General features: G+C 32.0%; 1 long non-coding RNA gene across 1 annotated transcript in view; it reads right to left on the bottom strand.

The window, feature by feature from the left end:
- Positions 1-21,589, bottom strand: part of LOC128664225 (uncharacterized) — a 79,292-nt gene that overhangs the window by 14,120 nt on the left and 43,583 nt on the right. Inside the window, exon 2 of the long non-coding RNA XR_008402933.1 lies at positions 20,877-20,987. This is a non-coding gene — a long non-coding RNA (uncharacterized LOC128664225). The remainder of the gene's footprint in view (positions 1-20,876; positions 20,988-21,589) is intronic.

A 21,589-nucleotide genomic window follows, 5' to 3' on the forward strand; every position in this document is an offset into this window, starting at 1 on the left:
ACTAATTTTTTTGTATTGTATTTTTATGTATTTGCTTTTTTCGGAAGCAGTTTTTAGTAGAAAAGTTCTTCAGGTAGCTGTTTCAGTTTGATTCCTCTGCTTATGTTTAAGTTTTTTCTTTCTTATGAGAATCAACTTATATTTTGGGTTGTGGATTAATTTTTTTCAGCGGAGAATAGCTGTTATTATTTTTATCCCTCCCTCTCTATTGACTACTTTGTGGAGTTCCACATCTTGGGTATTACTATCCCATACGTCACTAGCTAATGGACTCTTGCCAATTACATGAAAGAAAACATAAATTATGTAAGAATTTTCATGATAAATTAATTTCTTTCATATTGGCAAGAGTCCATGAGACCCACCCTTTTTATGGTGGTTATGATTTTTTTGTATAAAGCACAATTATTTCCAAATTCCTTTTTTGATGCTTTTTACTCCTTTCTTTATCACCCCACTACTTGGCTATTCTTTAAACTGAATTGTGGGTGTGGTGAGGGGTGTATTTATAGGCATCTTGAGGTTTGGGAAACTTTGCCCCTCCTGGTAGGATTGTATATCCCATACGTCACTAGCTCATGGACTTATGCCAATATGAAAGAAATGAATTTATCAGGTAAGTTCTTACATAAATTATGGGTTTTTTTTGTTGTTTTTTTACATCCTGACAGTAGCTGAAGGATAGCTATTCACACTTAGTATTGCGAGCTGAAGAAATTTTGAGGTTAAATATCTTCCTTTATTACCTAGAGATGTTTAGGTGATATCTCTTTGGCAGTTTTTTTTTCCAGTTTTGCTACATTACTTTCAAGTGATTTAGCAAATTGGTATTATATCCCTTTATCCATTGTCTGTGTTACAGAGGTCTGCAATCATTCCAAACTAATGTAATGTAAAGTGTACAGGCATAATTTACATTGTGCTGTTTAAGCAGACTAACATTGGTAAAGAATACTATGCGTCTAAATATACTGGTCCTTACCATTCAAGCTCTTATCTGGAATATCTTATGTGAATCCAATCCATCATTACCCTTTATTGGCGTCATAAACCTCCTTGTTGAATAGCTTACAAATTAGTGACATCCATATTGTGGTGGCCGTGAATATTACTAATTTTTACCTCTTTTAGCACACACTATTATTGTTACATCATATTCCATCATACCTCTCTGGTACCTGCACAACTTAGATATGATGTGTTTCAAATTGCTAACATCTTTGACATTGTACAACAATGTTCCCTGATATATTTTGTCATTATCCACACCCCTGGCCCCTCTAACTGCCTCAAACTCCTAATGAGCCTGACTACCCCCCAGTATAACATTGATTAGCTTTGCTTCTGTCAGCAGTTTTGAAGAATTTGAAGGTTTCCAACTGTCTTGACACTCTGAGATACCTACAGTCTTCACAATGTTCTCTTTTACCAATAAATGTGACTTAAAAGCATTGTTTTCTCTTGTATCTCCCTTCTCCTAAACACCTGCCCCCTCAAAGTCCTTTGACCTATCTGAGTGCTCATTTCTAGGTTTACTCCCTTTTGCTGATGATTGTTATTCTTAATAATGTTTTTTCAGAAACAAATTGGCAATAATTTTTGGTGCTCAATTTCCTATTTTTCTAGGGCCCCCTCAGAGAGATAGCATTTAAATGTATTTCCTGAGACTATGTATACTCCATCATTCTCCACTGATATTACCCTGGTGTATCACTACTTTGGTAGTGTTGCTGCTCTTCTAAGAATACTCTTAGCATATGATATTGTTCTGCACAAAATCCATAGGCATTAATACAAACTCTACATGTAATGACCATTGACACTAGAGTTTTCTTGAACCCTGTAGTATTGGCTAACTCTCTTTTTAGATCACAGTAAGCTTAACATACAGGCTTCTCATATTCTCTTATTAGCCTGAATTCTACTGGAGAAGGTGGCCATTTTGTCCTCCTTTTCAAATTGTCTTACACAAAATATGGTATATTATTCAAAACTCAGTAGACCAATTCTGTATTTTTAGCTGCCATTGTTAAGTTTCCATAAAATTTAAATTTACACTCATCCTTGCCACAAAATAATTCCCTCTATTAATTTACCCCTTTTTACCTCACTTGCGGCTAGATTTAGAGTTTTGTCGGAAAAAACCGTGTAGCTAACGCTACTTTTTTTGCCAACGCACCCTTCTAACAACGCTGGTATTTAGAGTTGTCTGAGGGGCTGCGTTAGGCTCAAAAAAGGGTGCGTTGAGCCTAGCTTAGCTCCACTTCCACCCTCAATACCAGCGTTGCTTACGGTAGCGGTAAGCTGGCAAAACGTGCTCTTGCACAATATCCCCATAGGAAACAATAGGACATTTTTGGCTTAAAAAAAACCTAACACCTGCAAAAAAGCAGCGTTCAGCTCCTAACGCAGCCCCATTGTTTCCTATGGGGAAACACTTTCTAAGTCTGCACCTAACACCCTAACATGTACCCTGAGTCTAAACACCCCTAACCTTACACTTATTAACCTCTAATCTGCCGCCCCAGCTATCGCTGACATCTGCATTATACTATTAACCCCTAATCTGCCGCTCCGTACACCGCCGCAACCTACATTATACTTATGAACCCCTAATCTAACATCGCCGACCCCTATATTTATTAATCCCTAATCTGCCCCCCCCCAACGCTGCCGCTACCCAACTACACTTATTAACCCCTAATCTGCTGACCGGACCTCGCCGCCACTATAATAAATGTATTAACCCCTAAACCGCCGCACTCCCACCTCGCAAACAGTATAATAAGTAGTATTAACCCTTAATCTGCCCTCCCTAACATCGCGACCACCTACCTACAAATATTAACCCCTAATATCCCGCCCGCACCGTCGCCGCTACTATAATAAAGTTATTAACCCCTAAACCTAACCCTAACATAAATATAATTTATATTAAACGAAATAATATTCCTATAATTAACTAAATTATTCCTATTTAAAACTAAATACTTACCTATCAAATAAACCCTAATATAGCTACAATATAATAAATAATTACATTGTAGCTATTTTAGGATTTATATTTATTTTACAGGCAACTTTGTATTTATTTTAATTAGGTACAATAGCTATTAAATAGTTAATAACTATTTAATAGCTACCTAGTTAAAATAAAGACAAAATTACCTGTAAAATAAATCCTAACCTAAGTTACAATTAAACCTAACACTACACTATCATTAAGTTAATTAAATAAATTACCTACAATTACCTAAAATAAAATACAATAAAATAAACTATTCTATAATACAAAAAAAAACAAACACTAAATTACAAAAAATAAAAAAGAATTACAAGCAGTTTAAACTATTTACACCTAATCTAACCCCCCTAATAAAATAAAAAAGCCCCCCAAAATAAAAAAATTTCTACCCTATTCTAAAATACAAAAGTAATCAGCTCTTTTACCAGCCCTTAAAAGGACTTTTTGCGGGGCCTTGTCCCAAAGTAATCAGCTCTTTTGCATGAAAATAAAAATACAATACCCCCCAACATTACAACCCACCACTCACATACTCCTACTCTAACCCACCCAAACCCCCCTTAAAAAAAAACTATCACTAACCCCCTGAAGATCTCCCTACCTTGAGTCGTCTTCACCCAGCCGAGCCGAATTCTTCATCCAAGCGGAGCAAGAAGATGTCCTCCATCCGGTAGAAGTCTTGATTCAAGCGGCAAAGAAGAGGTCTTCCATCCGGGCGAATTCTTGATCCAAGCAGCAAAGAAGAGGTCTTCCATCCGGGTGATGTCTTCTTCCAAGCGGCATCTTCTATCTTCTTTCTTCCGGATCCATCTTCATCCCGCCGACGCGGAACATCCTCCTTCCCCGGCAGACTAACAACGAATGAAGGTTCCTTTAAGGGACGTCATCCAAGATGGCGTCCCTTCAGTTCCGATTGGCTGATAGAATTCTATCAGCCAATCGGAATTAAGGTAGAAAAAATCCGATTGGCTGATCCAGTTCCGATCAGCCAATAGAATGCGAGTTCAATACGATTAAGGGGGGTTTGGGTGGGTTAGAGTAGGGGTATGTGGGTGGTTGGTTATAATGTTGGGGGGGTTGTATTTTTTTTTTTACAGGTAAAAGAGCTGATTACTTTGGGGCAAGGCCCCACAAAAAGCCCTTTTAAGTCCTGGTAAAAGAGCTGATTACTTTTGTATTTTAGAATAGGGTAGGGAATTTTTTATTTTGGGGGGCTTTTTTATTTTATTAAGGGACTTAGATTAGGTCTAATTAGTTTAAACTGCTTGTTATTCTTTTTTATTTTTTGTAATTTAGTGGGGGGGTTTGTATTATAGAATAGTTTATTTTATTGTATTTTATTTTAGGTAATTGTAGGTAATTTACTTAATTAATTTAATGATAGTGTAGTGTTAGGTTTAATTGTAACTTAGGTTAGGATTTATTTTACAGGTAATTTTGTCTTTATTTTAACTAGGTAGCTATTAAATAGTTATTAACTATTTAATAGCTATTGTACATAGTTAAAATAAATACAAAGTTGCCTGTAAAATAAATATAAATCCTAAAATAGCTACAATGTAATTATTAATTATATTGTAGCTATATTAGGGTTTACTTGATAGGTAAGTATTTAGTTTTAAATAGGAATAATTTAGTTCATTATAGGAATATTATTTCGTTTAATATAAATTATATTTATGTTAGGGGGGTGTTAGGGTTAGAGTTAGGTTTAGGGGTTAATAATTTTATTATAGTAGCGGCGACGGTGCGGGCGGGAGATTAGGGGTTAATAATTGTAGGTAGGTGGCGGCGATGTTAGGGAGGGCAGATTAGGGGTTAATACTATTTATTCTAGTGTTTGCTAGGCAGTAGTGCGGCAGTTTAGGGGTAAATACATTTATTATAGTGGCGGCGAGGTCCGGTCGGCAGATTAGGGGTTAATAAGTGTAGTTAGGTAGTTAATAAATATAATATAGGGGTCAGCGATGTTAGGGGCAGTAGATTAGGGGTTCATAGGGATAATGTAGGTGGCGGCAGTGTCCGGTCGGCAGATTAGGGGTTAAAAAAATTTATTAGAGTGGCGGCGATGTGGGGGGCCTCGGTTTAGGGGTACATAGGTAGTTTATGGGTGTTAGTGTACTTTAGAGCACAGTAGTTAAGAGCTTTATATTCCGGCGTTAGCCCATAAAGCTCTTAACTACTGACTTTTTTTGGCGTTAGGAGTCTTGTCGATAGAGGGTCTACCACTCACTTCTCCCAAGACTCCAAATACCAGCGTTAGGCAGATCCCATTGAAAAGATAGGATATGCATTTGGCGTAAGGGGATCTGTGGTAGCCTGGAATCACGGTAGGGAAGTGAGCGTTAGACCCTTTCCTGGCTGATTCTAAATACCAGCGGGCGGCCAAAAGCAGCGTTAGGACCCCTTAACGCTGCTTTTGACGGCTAACGCAGAACTCTAAATCTAGGCGTTGGTTTGCCATATATTCATCCTTTTACTTCTTTCTTCAATTTACTCCCCCTTTATTCTGTCTTCTTTACTTGCTTCCTCACTGTTTGTACCCTAGTCCGTTACACTTGTTGTATGTCTCCATTCCCAATATTCAAAGCTTTAAATTCTCCCTCTTCAGAGAAACCTACCGCATAACCTAAATAAGTTTGTTGCCCATCCAAGACCAATGCCTCAATCTAATAACTCATGATCCTCAACGGACCATGGCCATCAGCACTCACCATAAGCTACTACTTCTCCTTTGTTGATAACTGTTACTTAGATCATAAGATTTGAAGGAAACAGGGAGCTATAATCCTTGTGTTTTAGGGCCTGATATTGAAAACCTTGCCGGTATGGAGAGAAATCACACAAAATCTTTGAGATTTTTTTTTTTTTAGACCTTGTATTGTAATGTAGGAGTCTCTATTTTCACTTAAAGAACACTACTTAGCAAGATAAACATTTCTCAATATAAAATTTGTGGTTTTAAAAGTTTTTTAAGGACTTCAATGTACCAACAAGACATCTTAGATCATCTCACCTGAATGGCGAGGTTTTGAATATCAGGCCCTCAGTCTGCCTTCCCTGTCTTATCTTTGTTTATTGTACCTCTTCTGAAGCACTATCGTATCTGTTGGAGCTTTACAAATACAGATAATGAGATGGCAAGACCTCTGTCTAAAATGTTTTTTATTAATGTTCCTTGTAGATATTTGTATGCATTTTGGATCTATATTTTTCTTCCATACATTCCGATTGTATTTTTCTCTAGTTTTACTAAACTTGATTGTTTAATTCTGTAAAAGCATTTACAATGGATATTTTCTTTTACATCTTCCATGTCTATCCTCTGCCTTTTCCCTATTTCTATTCACCATAATCATCAGTCACATTGAGTCGTGTGTGTATGTATATATTTATATTAAAAAGCATTGGTGTCAGAAGGGGAAGAAAAAAAATAATATATATATATATATATATATATATATATATATATATATATATATATATATATATACACTTTCATTAGTGTCATTGGGTTCATTGGTGTCTGTGAGGCTGGTAGAACTCAAGATAATTCTTATCTGTGGTGTTTAGAGCCAGATGTGGCTGCTCCTCATCCTGCGCTCACCTCCCATTTATGTATGCTACGTGCTCCTAGTGCACACTTACGCATATGCTACAGCACGCTGGCAGGCTTGCTGCTCCACACATACGAAATAGTGGGCGGTGGGTAGGTCACATAGCTGGGGGTCAGCAAAAATGTATGTTGGGTTGTGGCCCATCGGCAGAGGTTTTGCAGTCTGGCTACTGGGAAATCCTTCTACATAATGTATCATATTAATAACAAACACAATAATTATTATTTTTATATGGGTTGGGTTTCATTGAAGATTCAAATGCATTCATTTAATATTATCAATTGTTTTGTACATTTTGTTTTTTATTTTATAGCTTTCCTCCTGAGCTTTATCAAGATATTTTTTGATTAGCAAGGTAACAATTCTCAGCTAAGGAGTTGTTTACTAACCCAAGAACCAGATGTAGAAAGTGTCTGAAACATGAATAAACTCTGCAGTGTTTTTGTTACTCTGAAGTGCTTCCATAGATTAACAGTATAAAATGTGCCATCTGATTGCCATTTCAGAAGAACGAGAAATATAGAAGTAACCAATAATTAAGAATTATACTACAATTTAAACATTACACAAACACACACACACACGCTCTCTCTTACACACACACACACATTTAGATATATATATATAATGTTACAGAGAAGTTACTAAATGGTGTCTTTAGTAACAACCATCACTTTATTCCATCTTCTAATATTCAATAATAGTTAAGACTCACAAAGATCACTTACTGTGAATTCTACAGAAATAATCTCGTCTGCATAACTATTACACAAAAGTGAGCTTTACTAATATGGTCCATAATGTTTTAAGATATGTGGAACTTTAAAAGGTACTTTACAGTTTTCTGAGTTTGACATTCATTTGAGTTATAATACATGTTGCTTTTCCTGTCCTACAAGCCTCTGCTCACTTTGACTCACCTCTACTGTCATGTCAAGAAAGATGAGTGTTTTACTAGATTTCCCACTTTAACATGGCTGAATCACCTCTGTTACTGAAGAGTTAAACATAAGCAGAGGCAAGGTGCAGCATGAATATTCATACATTTTTCTGAGTATTTTACAGTTGTGCCTGCCAGCATCCTGGCTTATAAACACTAGTGGGCCTCTTCTGTGGTGCAGAAATGTGTCTTGTTTATTCTAGACATATACAGTACAACCATATAATATACACACACACAACACATAAAAAGACGCTGATGTTATAATTGCTAAAAATCATAGTTAACTATAGCTGTCAAGCAATGCCTTCATTTCCTGAAGCTATTGCCTCTTAAAATGTGAAATAAGCTGAGGGGTCCTAATATTATATGGTTCCTTCAATGGAAATTGGAAAATTAAAATAATAAAGAATGTATCCTGGTGATTCAGAATCTTTATTATTATTGTTATTGTTATTCATTTTTTTATTTTTTTTTAAATTATATTTTGAGATCAGTCTGGAAGTTTAAGTAAATGGAGATTCGATATACCAAACAAGGAAATAAAGTTAAGTAGAGCTAAGACAAGTATCAAATTATGTGTCTGCATGTTTAAAGACACATACACACACAGATTCAATAATACATTAAGAGAACAAACACAGTTTTCCTTTTCTTTTTTTTGCTAGTCACAGACTAGTGGAAATTTCCAGTGTATCTAAACCATTTTTTTTTATTAATGAATTATACAATAAGGCTAGAGGCACCCTGTACTCAAAAAAGAAAGTAGATAGTCCCAAAATAAATCCATTATTTCAAAAAGACTCATCTGCAAAGGGTCAGGTGCAGTATAGGGTTAACCCTCAATCACCTGAAAAAACATGCAAAAAAGAAAGAGCGCTCCAACTACAACCGATTATGAAGTACTTATTAAAAAAAACTATTATATATAGTAAAGTAGCATATATACTGTAAAGTTATAGCCATTCAAAGATTCATCATATCCAAGTTTGTAAAAATCTGCTATTATTCTTATATTGGACCAAGACACATCAGCCATTATGTTGAGTACACTGAGTTATGACCTTTATCAGTATGACCGACGGAAAATATGTTCCTGGATTATGATATTGCAACTGTTCCTCTGTTTTTGAGTTTACATGCTCCCAAATACATTGGCCCTTTTTCCAATTGCTGTGCAAAATGTACTGCAAGAATAGTAATGAGAAACTTTTCCTTTTGCACAGCAGAAGTTTGCTTTTGCACATTGGGTTCTGTTTTCATCAGATATACATGGACTCAAATTCTTGAGGTAGGCAATTCATATTTTAGCTGTACCATAACTCTGTTTAATATTGTGTTTGGCTGTATAAATTGTCACTATTGAACTGTCATGGATTTAATTTTTTTACCTTGGTTCTAAAACTGTAGGCCTGTAATTAGATGCATATATTTTTTGCACCTCCTAATTTACATTTTAACTATTTACAAAAATATGAAAATATTTAAAATAGTAAATAAGAATTACACGTTATTTGGTGTGTTTTCTTTACATTGTTCTTACTATATTATATGAAATATTAATAAGTTAATTAAATATGTGGAAATCTGCACAAAAAAGCATCTGAAAAATGTTTATATCTATAAGATTTATATCATAAGGGACTATTTTATCTATTCACTGAGGATAGCCCTGTGCTTACCAGAGTCAGAAAACAATTATGAGGTTCTTTAAAAAAAATTGGGGGAAAAAAATTATAATCTTAAATTGGTATAACAGGGAAAATGTGTAATTGAAAATAATTTCCATGGCTAAAGTATGATTTTTTTTATTTTTAATTAATTGATTTTGTTAAGGGAGGGCCCAGCCTGGGTGATGTTAGGATCTTAAAAAAGATCTTTTTTAAAAAATGCTGTTCTCAGCAATTTTTTTCTTGAGGAGGCAGCTCTTCTACTTCAGGCTGTAGAAAATGAAGCAGGTTTTTACCAGTCTGCGATCCTCTCCCCCAGCATAAGAATCTGGCAGTACAGAAAGAATAATTTATTTTTTCATGAGCCCTACTGTCATTTTGCAAATGTTAAAAGAACATTGTTTTTTTAATATTCCAGATCTATGATTTACTCCCATTTTCTTTATTTGTTTCTCTTTTTATTTAATTATTTTGTTTCAAGATCTACTTTTTTATTTTGTTTTTTAATTGTATGATGTTATGTAGTTTGCTTTTAAAAATATGCATTCATAAATATTACAATGTATAACATTTTTGTGAAATTGCTACTATATGTCCAAGTAAATGAGCTATTTTTTAATATAATTGTTTTACATATCTACTTGTATTTTACAGTGTTTCCAATTACCTTTAATATTGATTGTATTTGGGGCTTGAAAAGAAATACAGATATACATATATGTCTTAAGGATTTCTTTAACAACGGTGCTTCATACAACTGATTTATTGGACATTTCAGCTTCACGTTGAAGACTTAACAAATAGGACATAATTTAAAAAAAACTCATTGTTATACTTTGAGCCATTATTTAAATTCAATGTATACTGATTACAGAAATTTCCTTAGTACCTTCAAAGTACTAAATTATAATGCTAGAAAACAGAAGTATGTTGACCTTTTCTGAAGGGTAAAAAAAACTGCATTATGCTGTGAGAAACCTTACATATATGTTATGCATTTGTTTCATTACTGATGTTTTAGTTATTTGGTATTAATTCCTGTTAGATAAAAATGCTCATGATTTTGAGATTATATCTCTTTAATACAGAAGACTGCATAATTTGTAGATGAAAGACAAAAACAAAATTGAAAGTATCACAAATACCTAAAATGTACATTTTGAAAAATGAAATATGATTAATAAGAACTGAACAAACTCAATTTAAGGGTAAGTAATGTATATAGATAAATATAAGTATATATACATTTAGAAATAGAGAAGACTGTACAGAAAAATAATAAACACATAACTTAATTAAAAAAAGTATGAAAACATGAGAAATAAAGCCTCAGAAAGAACATGAGAGGAAATAAAACACATTAACTTGCTGATAGCCAAATCTGCAGAAATACACACCCTTCCAGCTCTTTAAGGGTTACAATTCTTTGTGAGGCTGTACAATACATTTGCTTCAGAATGTGCCAGGAGCTGTATAATGAGGCACTTAGTCACAGTTTGGATGCAGTGATGGGAGAAAGGAAAAAAACCTGCAAGGGATTTTCAGGGTTAGTCCTAGGTAAAACAAGGCTGCCAAACCTTGAGCTGATATCCTAGCAATTGCTGCTCAGACTTTGAGTCCTAAGTAACTGTGTGTCCTTTTGTCAACCTGTTTAATGTGGATATTCATCCTGTCCACGAGACTTCCTGCATATTAACCCTCTCAGAGCTAGTCAGTCATTCCCTCTTTGCATATCTCTAAATAACTTAGACGCACTGGCTGTGTTGTGTTGTAAAATTCTTTATTTTTTGTTTGTATGTCATACTCATACTGAAAAATGAAAAAATCGTAATAGAGTTGATAATTCACATAACTTTTTTAAAACATTAGTAAATAACATATATATGACTTGCATAATTAAAAAGGGAAGAAATGCTTTTAAAAATATTTTAACTATAAACATTTTATGTTGTTGAAATATTGAGTTTTAAAAAAAAATGTTATGTATAATTTAAAACATGTTTGCTCTATTTGTGATAATTGGAAATATAGATTCAAATTTGTAGTAAAACTTCACAACAATTTCATAGATATGACACAAATTATCCTTAATTCCCTGTTATTAATAATACTTAAATGTTATTATTTTACTATAACTCTACTTATTAAAGCACAAACCTTGTAACAGGTAGATATTTTGTGGCTCCAGTGAGCTATACGCTTTTTTAAATATTAATACTATATTATAATAGTTATATATAGTAATGTGGAATGCCTTGTTACTAAGACAGATATGAAAATGCTCAACTTTAATAAATAAATGCTCGTTTTGATTTTGCTAAAATACTGATACTGTCTTGTATTTATTTTCAGCCATTAATGTCACATAATTTTCTTAATATATATTTTACATTACGTATTTAAATTAAAATATTCAATAAATATGATAATCTTTTTAATTTACGGTATTATCCTGAATTTTATTTTACTGATATATACAGAAGTATTCAATATATAAAATATTTATTCCTATGAATGTTTTTTGCTGACACCAGAATAACTGAAAACGGGAGAATAAAATGACTTTTAAAGATCAAATTATTTAACCTTAAAATATAACTAAACATATATTTATGATATTCTACATTGTATTTCATTAATCAAAATAATACACACTTTCTTTCATTATTTTTTTCAACAAGAGAATTGAGAGAATAACACTTTTATATAAAAAAAATACTTTCTTGTAATACAAAAGATTTAAATATATACTGTTGGAAAGTGACTTGTTTTATTCTTTTAAAACAGGATTAAATTAGTCATAATCCATGGATACTTTTCTATTCTCTCCTTTTATTAAGTAGTCTATAAATAATATGTAAATAATATGTCAGTACATACATTTGTCTCTTGTTTGTAAATGACATTTAAACCGTCATGCTCTAATATGGATTTGCTTGGCATTCATATCAGTTTGAAACTATATTGGTTTGTCTCTGAAGTTATATTTGTAAAATGAAAGTTAATGTTGGCTTCATATTGTAATACTAAATAAATAGTTATTTATTTTTACAGATTTTTTTAAATATTACTGTTGCCCTAATCATGTTTTTATATAAATAAATTATGCAAGCAATCATACAGATTATAAATAGTGATACTTTTTTGTACACAACTAAAATAGTTGTTCATAGTGTAAATTTTGAATTTTCTTATTTTTAATCTTGAACCTTTAAGTTTTTTTAAACCCTGTACTAATCATGAAATATGTGTCATATTTTGATATATGATTTAAAATTCTAGTTAAAGTGACACTCAAAGTTTTTTTTTCTTTATGTGCATCATAAGTCTGCCTTATTAAATTTGCCTACAATATATTTTTGTGATGTACATAATAAAAATTAGCTTGTGATACATGAGAAATAGAGAGCACAGCTGCTAATATTCATCCCACAACAATCCAGCGCAATATAAGAAAACATTCTGTCCAGAAAGCTAATATTTTAGAATTGTATTCATTTAGAATAATATAATTTACTATATTATAATAATATAGAAATAAATATTCAGAAGTATTGTTATTTAACCTTTTTTAAGCAAATATATGTAAAACAAAAGTTTACAATTTCGTTTATATTTTATGAAAGACTATGATATCTAACTACATAAAAAAGTTAAATAAAACTCATTATTGAGCAACATTTAAGTCTGTGATATGATATTAAACGCCATAGTTTGTTTATTATGCCCCTTCCTAAAGTAAAAAATACACTTATAGAAAATAAATATGTATGTTAATTAATTAATTCAATTTAGCCACAATATAATAATCTTATTGATATGCTAGATTCTGCAGCATTTATACTAATTTATGACATTGTAATCTAATTACAGGAACATATTTTATATTCAACAGGTGATGATTTAACTCGTTTAGAATAAAAACATATTGCATCTTACACCTGTGCATTTATTTTTTGTTAGCTGGGTATAACTTTTTTCCCACTATTTATTTATTTTATTTTTGAGTTGTAATTATATATGCTATAAATTATAGAATTATTTTGAAAAAAGATTATTAACCTTCATTTTAATGTATAATGTATGCAGTAACACTATGTATATATATATATATATATATATATATATATATATATATATATATATATATGATTAATAAATTCTGAATTTCTTGGATCTGTGATACCTATTTTAACAGATGTGTGTTTTTTTGATTTGTTGCTTTTCCCCTTAAAATTATTAAAGGGTACTAAAACTAAATGCATTTAAATGCAACATCTTAGCAAATATATTGAAATACTACTTATATTAAAATAGTTAAGAATTATTCTGATATTCAAAATTATAAGGGGGAAAAAACAATACTAGTAAATATAAAAAATAAATCTTTTTTGTAAAACAGACATTTTATTGAAGTCACTTTTATCAGGGTATTGGAGGCAATATTCAAAAATGTAATGCTTTGTTTGATCAGATTTATTGGTAGCCTCATATATCTATAGGGGTGTTCTAATATCAAATATATATATATATATATATATATATATATATATATATATATATATATATATATATATATGTCCGTGTGTGTGTGTGTGTAAGGGTAACAATATATCAGCACACTTGTATCACAACACTAATTGTGTCAGTCTAAGCTACTGATTGAGTAGCCAACACACAAGTGTACATACAAAGCACTTTTAATATTAACACAAATTTAATTTTAGAGGGATACAAGAATTAATAAGTATCTTTAAAGAGTAAAGTGAGTTTTAACAAAAATAAAACTATTTTAAGATGTTATTTTGCCAAAACTGCAAACTTTCCCTTATGTTCTACTGTAATTGTTCCCCTTCATCTGTTTTTTTTCTTTTCTATGCATGAACAGCCATACATGGAGTATTCCAATCCATTAGAAGAGAGCTGCTAAATTACTTGCCCTTGTGTTCAACAGGTTTTCAAATTTAATGCTACTCAAGTCAGAAATATTATGTTATTTTTTGGTTGTGGGTTTTTTCTTCTTAATTTGCAGCCCCCCCACCTCAAAAAAAATATATATACTTTTGAATTGAGAATTCTTACCAACTGTATTTCAGTCTATAGAAAATAGTTTTCACACAAGGTTTATGATTTTTTTTAACTGATCTAATTTATCTAATGTAACCTTTTTCTCCTTTTTTAAATTGCACTTTGTGCATCTTTTTGTTTGTTTTTATTTTATATCTTCATACCGAACTCTTTTTTTTTTTATGATCAGAAAAAGAAAATAACTCACACCACACTTTTACACTATGACATTTTGACACAATGAATATACAGTGTGTATAATAGTAATTTAGTACAGATAAGTGTTTGTATGTTTAAAATTAATTAATTCTTATTGTTGATTATAAAATGATTCAGAATGGCATGGAGATAATTGCACACCTAATGAATTTACAGTATTTATTGATTTAAAAAAAATGCAGTCAAATACATCAAGCAGTCATCAAAATTTATCAAATAGCCAATATTTTTTATAGTTTGTCTTGTTTTTTACCAAAATCAAATGTAAGAAAATGCTATTTTGTGGCCATAAATATTTTTAATGCTGTAGAAAAAAACTACATCAGATAGGAAGTTTTTATTTAGCAACTCTGATGGACTTGAATTGGAGCCTACATAGGTATAGTGGTTCAGTCCGGCACTAGTCCTAATTGAGTTGGGAAATCATTGAGGGATTTATTCTATATTGTTAGTATTACCTATGTGGTTTAGCCTATTATTATATTTTTTTTATTTCACGTTATACCTAACAACAATTTGGGATTGGAATAAGTTTCAGATAACTATTGAAAGGAATTAAAGGGACAGTCAAGTAAAAAAAAATGTTCATGATTCAAAAAGGGCATGTAATTTTAAACAACTTATCATTTTACTTTTATCACCAATTTTGCTTTGTTCTTTTTGTATTCGTAGTTGAAAGCTACATTTAGGAGGTTCATATGCTAATTTCTTAGACCTTGAAGGCCACTTCTAATCTAAATGCATTTTGACAGTTTTTAATCACTAGAGGGCGTTAGTTCACGTGTTTCATATAGATAACATTGAGCACATGCACGTGAATTTACCGAGGAGTGAGCACTGATTGGCTAAAGTGCAAGTCTGTCAAAAGAACTGAAATAAGGGGGCAGTCTGCAGAGGTTTAAATACAAGGTAATCACAGAGGTAAAAAGAATATTATTATAACTGTGTTGGTAATGCAAAACTGGGGAATGGGTAAATAAGGGATTATCTATCTTTTAAAACAACAAAAATTCTGGTGTTGACTGTCCCTTTAAGGGGCTCATGAATAGTTACACATACGTAAAGAATGGTAGCACAAAGTGTTTGAGCACCATTTATATTGCCTCTCAATATGCGATAGTGGTTTCAGGGCTAATAGTGTGAGTTAGGAAAATATTATTCATTATTTATAAATGTAGTCATGAACCTGACATTTGTGCTGTTTTGTGTTAGTTTGACCTGCAGAGGCTTAATATTCCAGCACATTGCCTCCTAATTCTTGGCAAAACTTAATCTTATGCATTTATAAGGCCATGTTCTGAACATTCTAAACCATTATTTGAATGAAAAAATTACAAATTTATGGTTCTAGAATTAAAGGGATATTCCAGCTAAAATTGGAAACCACATGGGTGTATTTTGGTATTGAACAGAAGTAATTTTGTAATATGCATGCATTAGCAAAAATGCTTCTAATAAAAGCTATAGCTGTTTAAAAAGTGTATTTAAGCAATTTAAACACTGCAACTTGCTCAGAGAGCCTAAGGTGCTTGTATCATCTGGTATTGACTCCCTTTGTTAATTGCTGACATGATACAAGTCCCACTGATGATCTGAGCCGCTGCATTATTTAAAATGTGGGTACAGTGACAATATCTCGCTATGCTTCACGTGCACCAGCAGAGAACAATGTTTACACTAAAACAGTTATAACTTTTACTAGAAGCGTTTTTGCCAATACATTTATATTGCAAGTATGTTTATATTCAAAGATGTAATAAATCTATGTGCATTTACATTTTGACTAGAATGTTCCTTTAATATTCATCATGTATTTTAGACATGTCTGCAGTATTTAAAGGGAAGGGACATGGTAGTCAAAATGAAACGTGTATTATTCAGATACAACAAGTTAATAAAAAAATAGCAATTTCTAGTTTATTTTTGTTGGCAAATTTACCTTTATAATTTGGTATCCTTTGTTAAACCTTAGCTCCTTTTCAGCATACTGCGCTAAGCTCAGAAGCATGTGTCTTGAGCACTGTATATGAAAAATGTATATATATATATAAAATCAATATGCTGTTGTGGAATGTCTCAACAGAGGATACTAGATTATAGAGGTATTTTAATTATGGCACCACAACAGTCCTGAATTTATCCCTGTCTAGCATTCATGGAAAATAATCAAATGTGCATTAAATATCCATCTAATATCTAGAAGATTGGCCATGCAATATTGTACTTTCTGGAGGTGGAGCTGAGAAACCCTGCTTTAGCCAATGAGGAACCCTTACAGTAGAGAAGGTAAAACATAGATTATATATATATATATATATATATATATATATATATATATATATATATATATATATATATATATATATATATATATATATATATATATATATATATATATATATATGAATGTCTTTGGATGGACAGTAAACACCTTATAATTACAAGACATTTCTGTTGTTGTTTTGCAGATGTTATCTAAGCCAATTAGGGACAGATATGTAGCAGAGTTAGACTTGAAAAGTCAGCAGGTGCATTCCAAGGTCTTAAAAATAGAAATTGTTCAACTTTCAGGGCAAAATTACATTAAAATAGGGCAAAATAAATAATGAAAAATATACTGCAAAGTTGATTCATTATGCAAAACTAAAACTTTAGCTAACATTCTTGTTTACTTTTTTTGCCTGATAAATTGGAATACAAGCACTTTACATTTAAACTAATACAGCAGTATCAGTTGTCTACTTATTACTACTGCTCATTGGGTGATTCTAACAGCCAATGAGGATTAGCAGGCAGCATCTATCAATCAACAAACATAAGCACAGAGAACTCTGTTGTATTAGTTTCAGTTCTAAATTAAACAAATCTCAACATTTTTAAATGTTTTTCTTTCATACAGATTGAAACAAGTTTTGAGTATAGTATCCCTTTAATAGTAGTATAATAGTAGGGTCGGTGCAGCAGACTACTGATCGGGTATAATTTTCCTTCTGCCTGTGGGTCTATACACAGTATATATTTGCTTTGAAATAATTATTTGTGTACATGCATAGATATGTATGTTCCAGCTGCACAATGTTATAAAACCCTGTAATGTTGCCACGTATTTGTGTCATAGCAGCACTTTCTTTTCCCTATGCGCATGCATCCAGTTTTATATTTGTTTGTGGAGGTGGCACCCACAACCAAGGATGCAGAAATGTCCCAATAGGTTTCAGATTGTTTTACTTTCTGAAAAAAACTTATTTTAATACACAATGAGATTTTTCTTTCGGAACAAGAACATTTTTAGTTAGTTACTTTGAATATCACTGAATTAAACAATGTGATATCTGTTGCTACAGATGTCCAAAACGTTAGACATTTTAATCCAAAACAAGTTGTGAACAAAATGTATAATCGTGTTTTAGCACCAACATGATATATATTTTATTATAGATCTCTGAAATGCCATAATCTTTGTGTGTGTGTGTGTGAGTAGATGTGTGTATATATATATATATATTATGATTGTTAATAAAAAGCTTTCTGTTTTTAAACGGCACTAAATGTATTTACAGTTTCTTGAACAAGAAATCTTAGTGTTTGGAGGAGAAAAATAAACTGCTCTAGGTTTAAATAGCTGTATCATCAAATGGAGGGAGAGACCAGCAGTGAGAGACGTGAGGTACAAAGACAGAATGAGACGTGATAAAAGAATATACAGAAGAGAGGGGAAATCAGAAATAGGAATAGGATGAGAGAAAACACCACAATATCACACAAAGTAGCTAAAGATGACTGTTTTATGTCTAAAGAACCTAAATATACTTATGGAATGTATGTGACATCTCTCTTGTTGTCTTGTATGAAAGGAAACTCTTGTAAATCCTGTTAAGATATCTTGTATCAGTATGATAATGGTCACGTTTTTCTGCATACGCTAATTAAAGGAACAGAAAATGAAATGCTATCATTTATTTCAGCATTTTATTTTTAAACCTTTTCCATTTTCTTAATATATATTTCAGCCCTAAGGGATTAAACTCATAGTCAAGGTTATGCATTAAAGGCAGCTCATTGCTGCACCAGATAAGGAAAAGGGCAACGAGCCAATTAGGAGAGACATTCATACATATCCTCCAGTTACTGGCTGTATTCTAATCTGGTATGACATAAGTGTGCACCTGGTTTGGAACTTTGACTATGTGTTCTATACACAAAGTGAAACCTGCCAACTTACTTGTGCTTGTAAATTAAGTTGATTGATGTTTGTTGGACTAAAGTCTAGCTATCCACATTAATTTGAGGTGTGGAAAAAATGAAGCCATTTTTGTTGTAGAGCGAGCTGAATTTAACTGTCTTCTTATTAGACTTGCCTGAATTGATTTCTGATTGGCTGTAAAACATTTGTTCCAGATGCGTTGCTCTTACAATGTCTTTTGAAACTGACTTGTAAACTTACTTAAACAGCACACAACTGAAATCCAGATACATGCATTAAATTAAAGTGCAGTAATAATGTCTGCAAAATACAATGTATTTACAACCAATACAGAGTGATTTGGGATTTTATTTATTTAATTTAATGAGTTCTTCCTTTACAAACTGCACTAATGATGGTTGACAAGTGTATTTGTTAAATATCTTCATACCTGAGGCGTGCTATAGTCAGATTCTTGTGTCCTAATTATAGCAAGTTAGCAGGTGAAGATCATGCAACTTGAAATATCTTAGTTAAAAAAGTGGGGTTGAAGTTAATTGAAGGTCTGAGCTTTGTGGATATCAGACTTACTAGCCGATTTAATTTTTTGTAACATAGCTGTTTAGAACTATTTTGGGTTGTGCAAGTCACTTGTAAGGGATAACTTAGAAGCTTTCTTGATGTTGTCTCTTTTATAGGACTTAAACATGTTGGTTTATACAGTTGGTGCAAACTCAAAGCTTTACGTGTTTTTAACACACGTTATGAAAAATTAGTTTATTTTAAAATAGAATGCTCTAACAAAAAAAATATTTTAAATGATATTTTATTTAGATATTTTTTGCAAATCTGTCATTTACAATTTAAAATGTATTTATAATAAAAAAAAAGTTATTGTATACACATCACAAGCAGATATTTAAGCAGTTAAGTGATCAGCATTCTCAAAAATTAAGAATAATTCATATTTATAAAAGGCTCTACTCCTGCAATATTTTGATTATAAATAGTTACTTTTTTGGTGGTGGGGGGGGGGGCAGTTATACAATATAATAGTAAATATTGTTGATCAATAATAATACAGAGTAATATATTTGAATTAACTTAAATTCAGATAACAAAAAAGACTATGGGGCAGAATTATCAAGCTCCGAAGACCGCTGCTCCTTAACTTGTCCGCCTGCTCTGAGACGGCAGACAGAAATCGACACCCCCTGCTAGCGGACGATTGGCCGCGAATCTGCAGGGGGCGGCATTGCACAAGCAGTTCTGGTGAACTGCTTGTGCAATGATAAATGCTGACAGCATATGCTGTCTGCATTTATCGATGTGCAGAGGACATGATACGCCCCATAATGACATGAGCTTCTAATCTGTATGTTTTCCATACGTATATACTAGTTATAAAAAAGTTACATTTGCAAGTTTTTGTTTTTTTTAAATAAATTAAATAAAAACATTAAATTCGTGGCTGGCAATTTTAGTATCGTCAGTGCTTATTTCCAATGATAGTATTTTAATCATTTATAAAAAATATATATATAATTTTTTTTTACTGTTCATTGTAACACATGTATTGAAGTTGCTGTGCTACCAGTTTAATATTTCTGGATAATATACACTAATGTTCTAAGCCACAGATTTTGCCACTTGCGTGAGTCTTATCCCTGGGGGTATAACCTTTTTAATCCTCTTTAGTTATTGTAGTGGTGATCTTTACTTAGGCAAAATAAACATAGCAGCTTCCAACAAAACGAGGTCAGACTTTCTCCTCTGCTCTTTGACCTTAAGGTCATGGCCTTTGTTCAGTTCTCAATAGGAGCTTCTCTCAAAGGGGAATCACAAAATAGAGAACTAATTTAGGCACGTGTATTCAAAGAATCACATGGCATTGGGTTAAATGAAGCTGAAAACTTTTTCCCCCCTATGTCTACAGTTTCTTATATGGAAAACTACAATATTCCTATGCACATTTTCATTTAATTACCGCTTTAAAATATTCAATGCCTATAAAATGTATGTTAGCCATTAAATTGCTAGCCTAAATATCAGAATGTAGATTAATGTGATGTAGATAAAAAAATAATCACATAAAAAAGATATCTATAGATTGCACAAGCTTTTGTGGTTGATTGCAGGATTTCACATAACTTACCCAATAACTTTGAACATTATATATTATTATATTTCCTTGTAGAAAAGGTTTCTTAAACTCTCTGCAGAAGATTGTTTGCTTCAAGAAAATGTTTTCTAGAGTTCATTTGTCCTGCGGATAAAGATGAAAAGTTATTAGCTAGGATAGAAAAGGTTACTAGAGTGTGTGTGTTTATGTATGTGTGTGTTTATGTGTGTATATACTGTATGTGTGTGCGCATGTATGTGTGTGTTTGTGTATTTATGTGTGTGTGTATACTGTATGTATGTGTAAATAATGTATGTATGTGTGTATACTGTATGTGTGAGTGTGTGTATACTGTATGTATGTGTAAATAATGTATGTATGTGTGTATACTGTATGTGTGAGTGTGTGTATACTGTATGTATGTGTAAATAATGTATGTATGTGTGTATACTGTATGTGTGAGTGTGTGTATACTGTATGTATGTGTATGTGTAAATAATGTATGTATGTGTGTATACTGTATGTGTGAGTGTGTGTATGTGCGTTTGTATCAGTTGAGTTCAGTATATTCCTGAAACAATGTTTTAGTTTACTTGAGATAACTGTTGCGTGTGCTAGTTATTTTATCCATTAGTTACTTAATAATGATGTATTATGATTTTGTTTGTGTATCATGATATAGGTTGTCTGTATACTGTATGTATGTGTATGTGTAAATAATGTATGTATGTGTGTATACTGTATGT

Source organism: Bombina bombina, chromosome 6, assembly GCF_027579735.1.
Source record: "Bombina bombina isolate aBomBom1 chromosome 6, aBomBom1.pri, whole genome shotgun sequence".
Classification (NCBI taxonomy): Eukaryota; Metazoa; Chordata; class Amphibia; order Anura; family Bombinatoridae; genus Bombina; species Bombina bombina.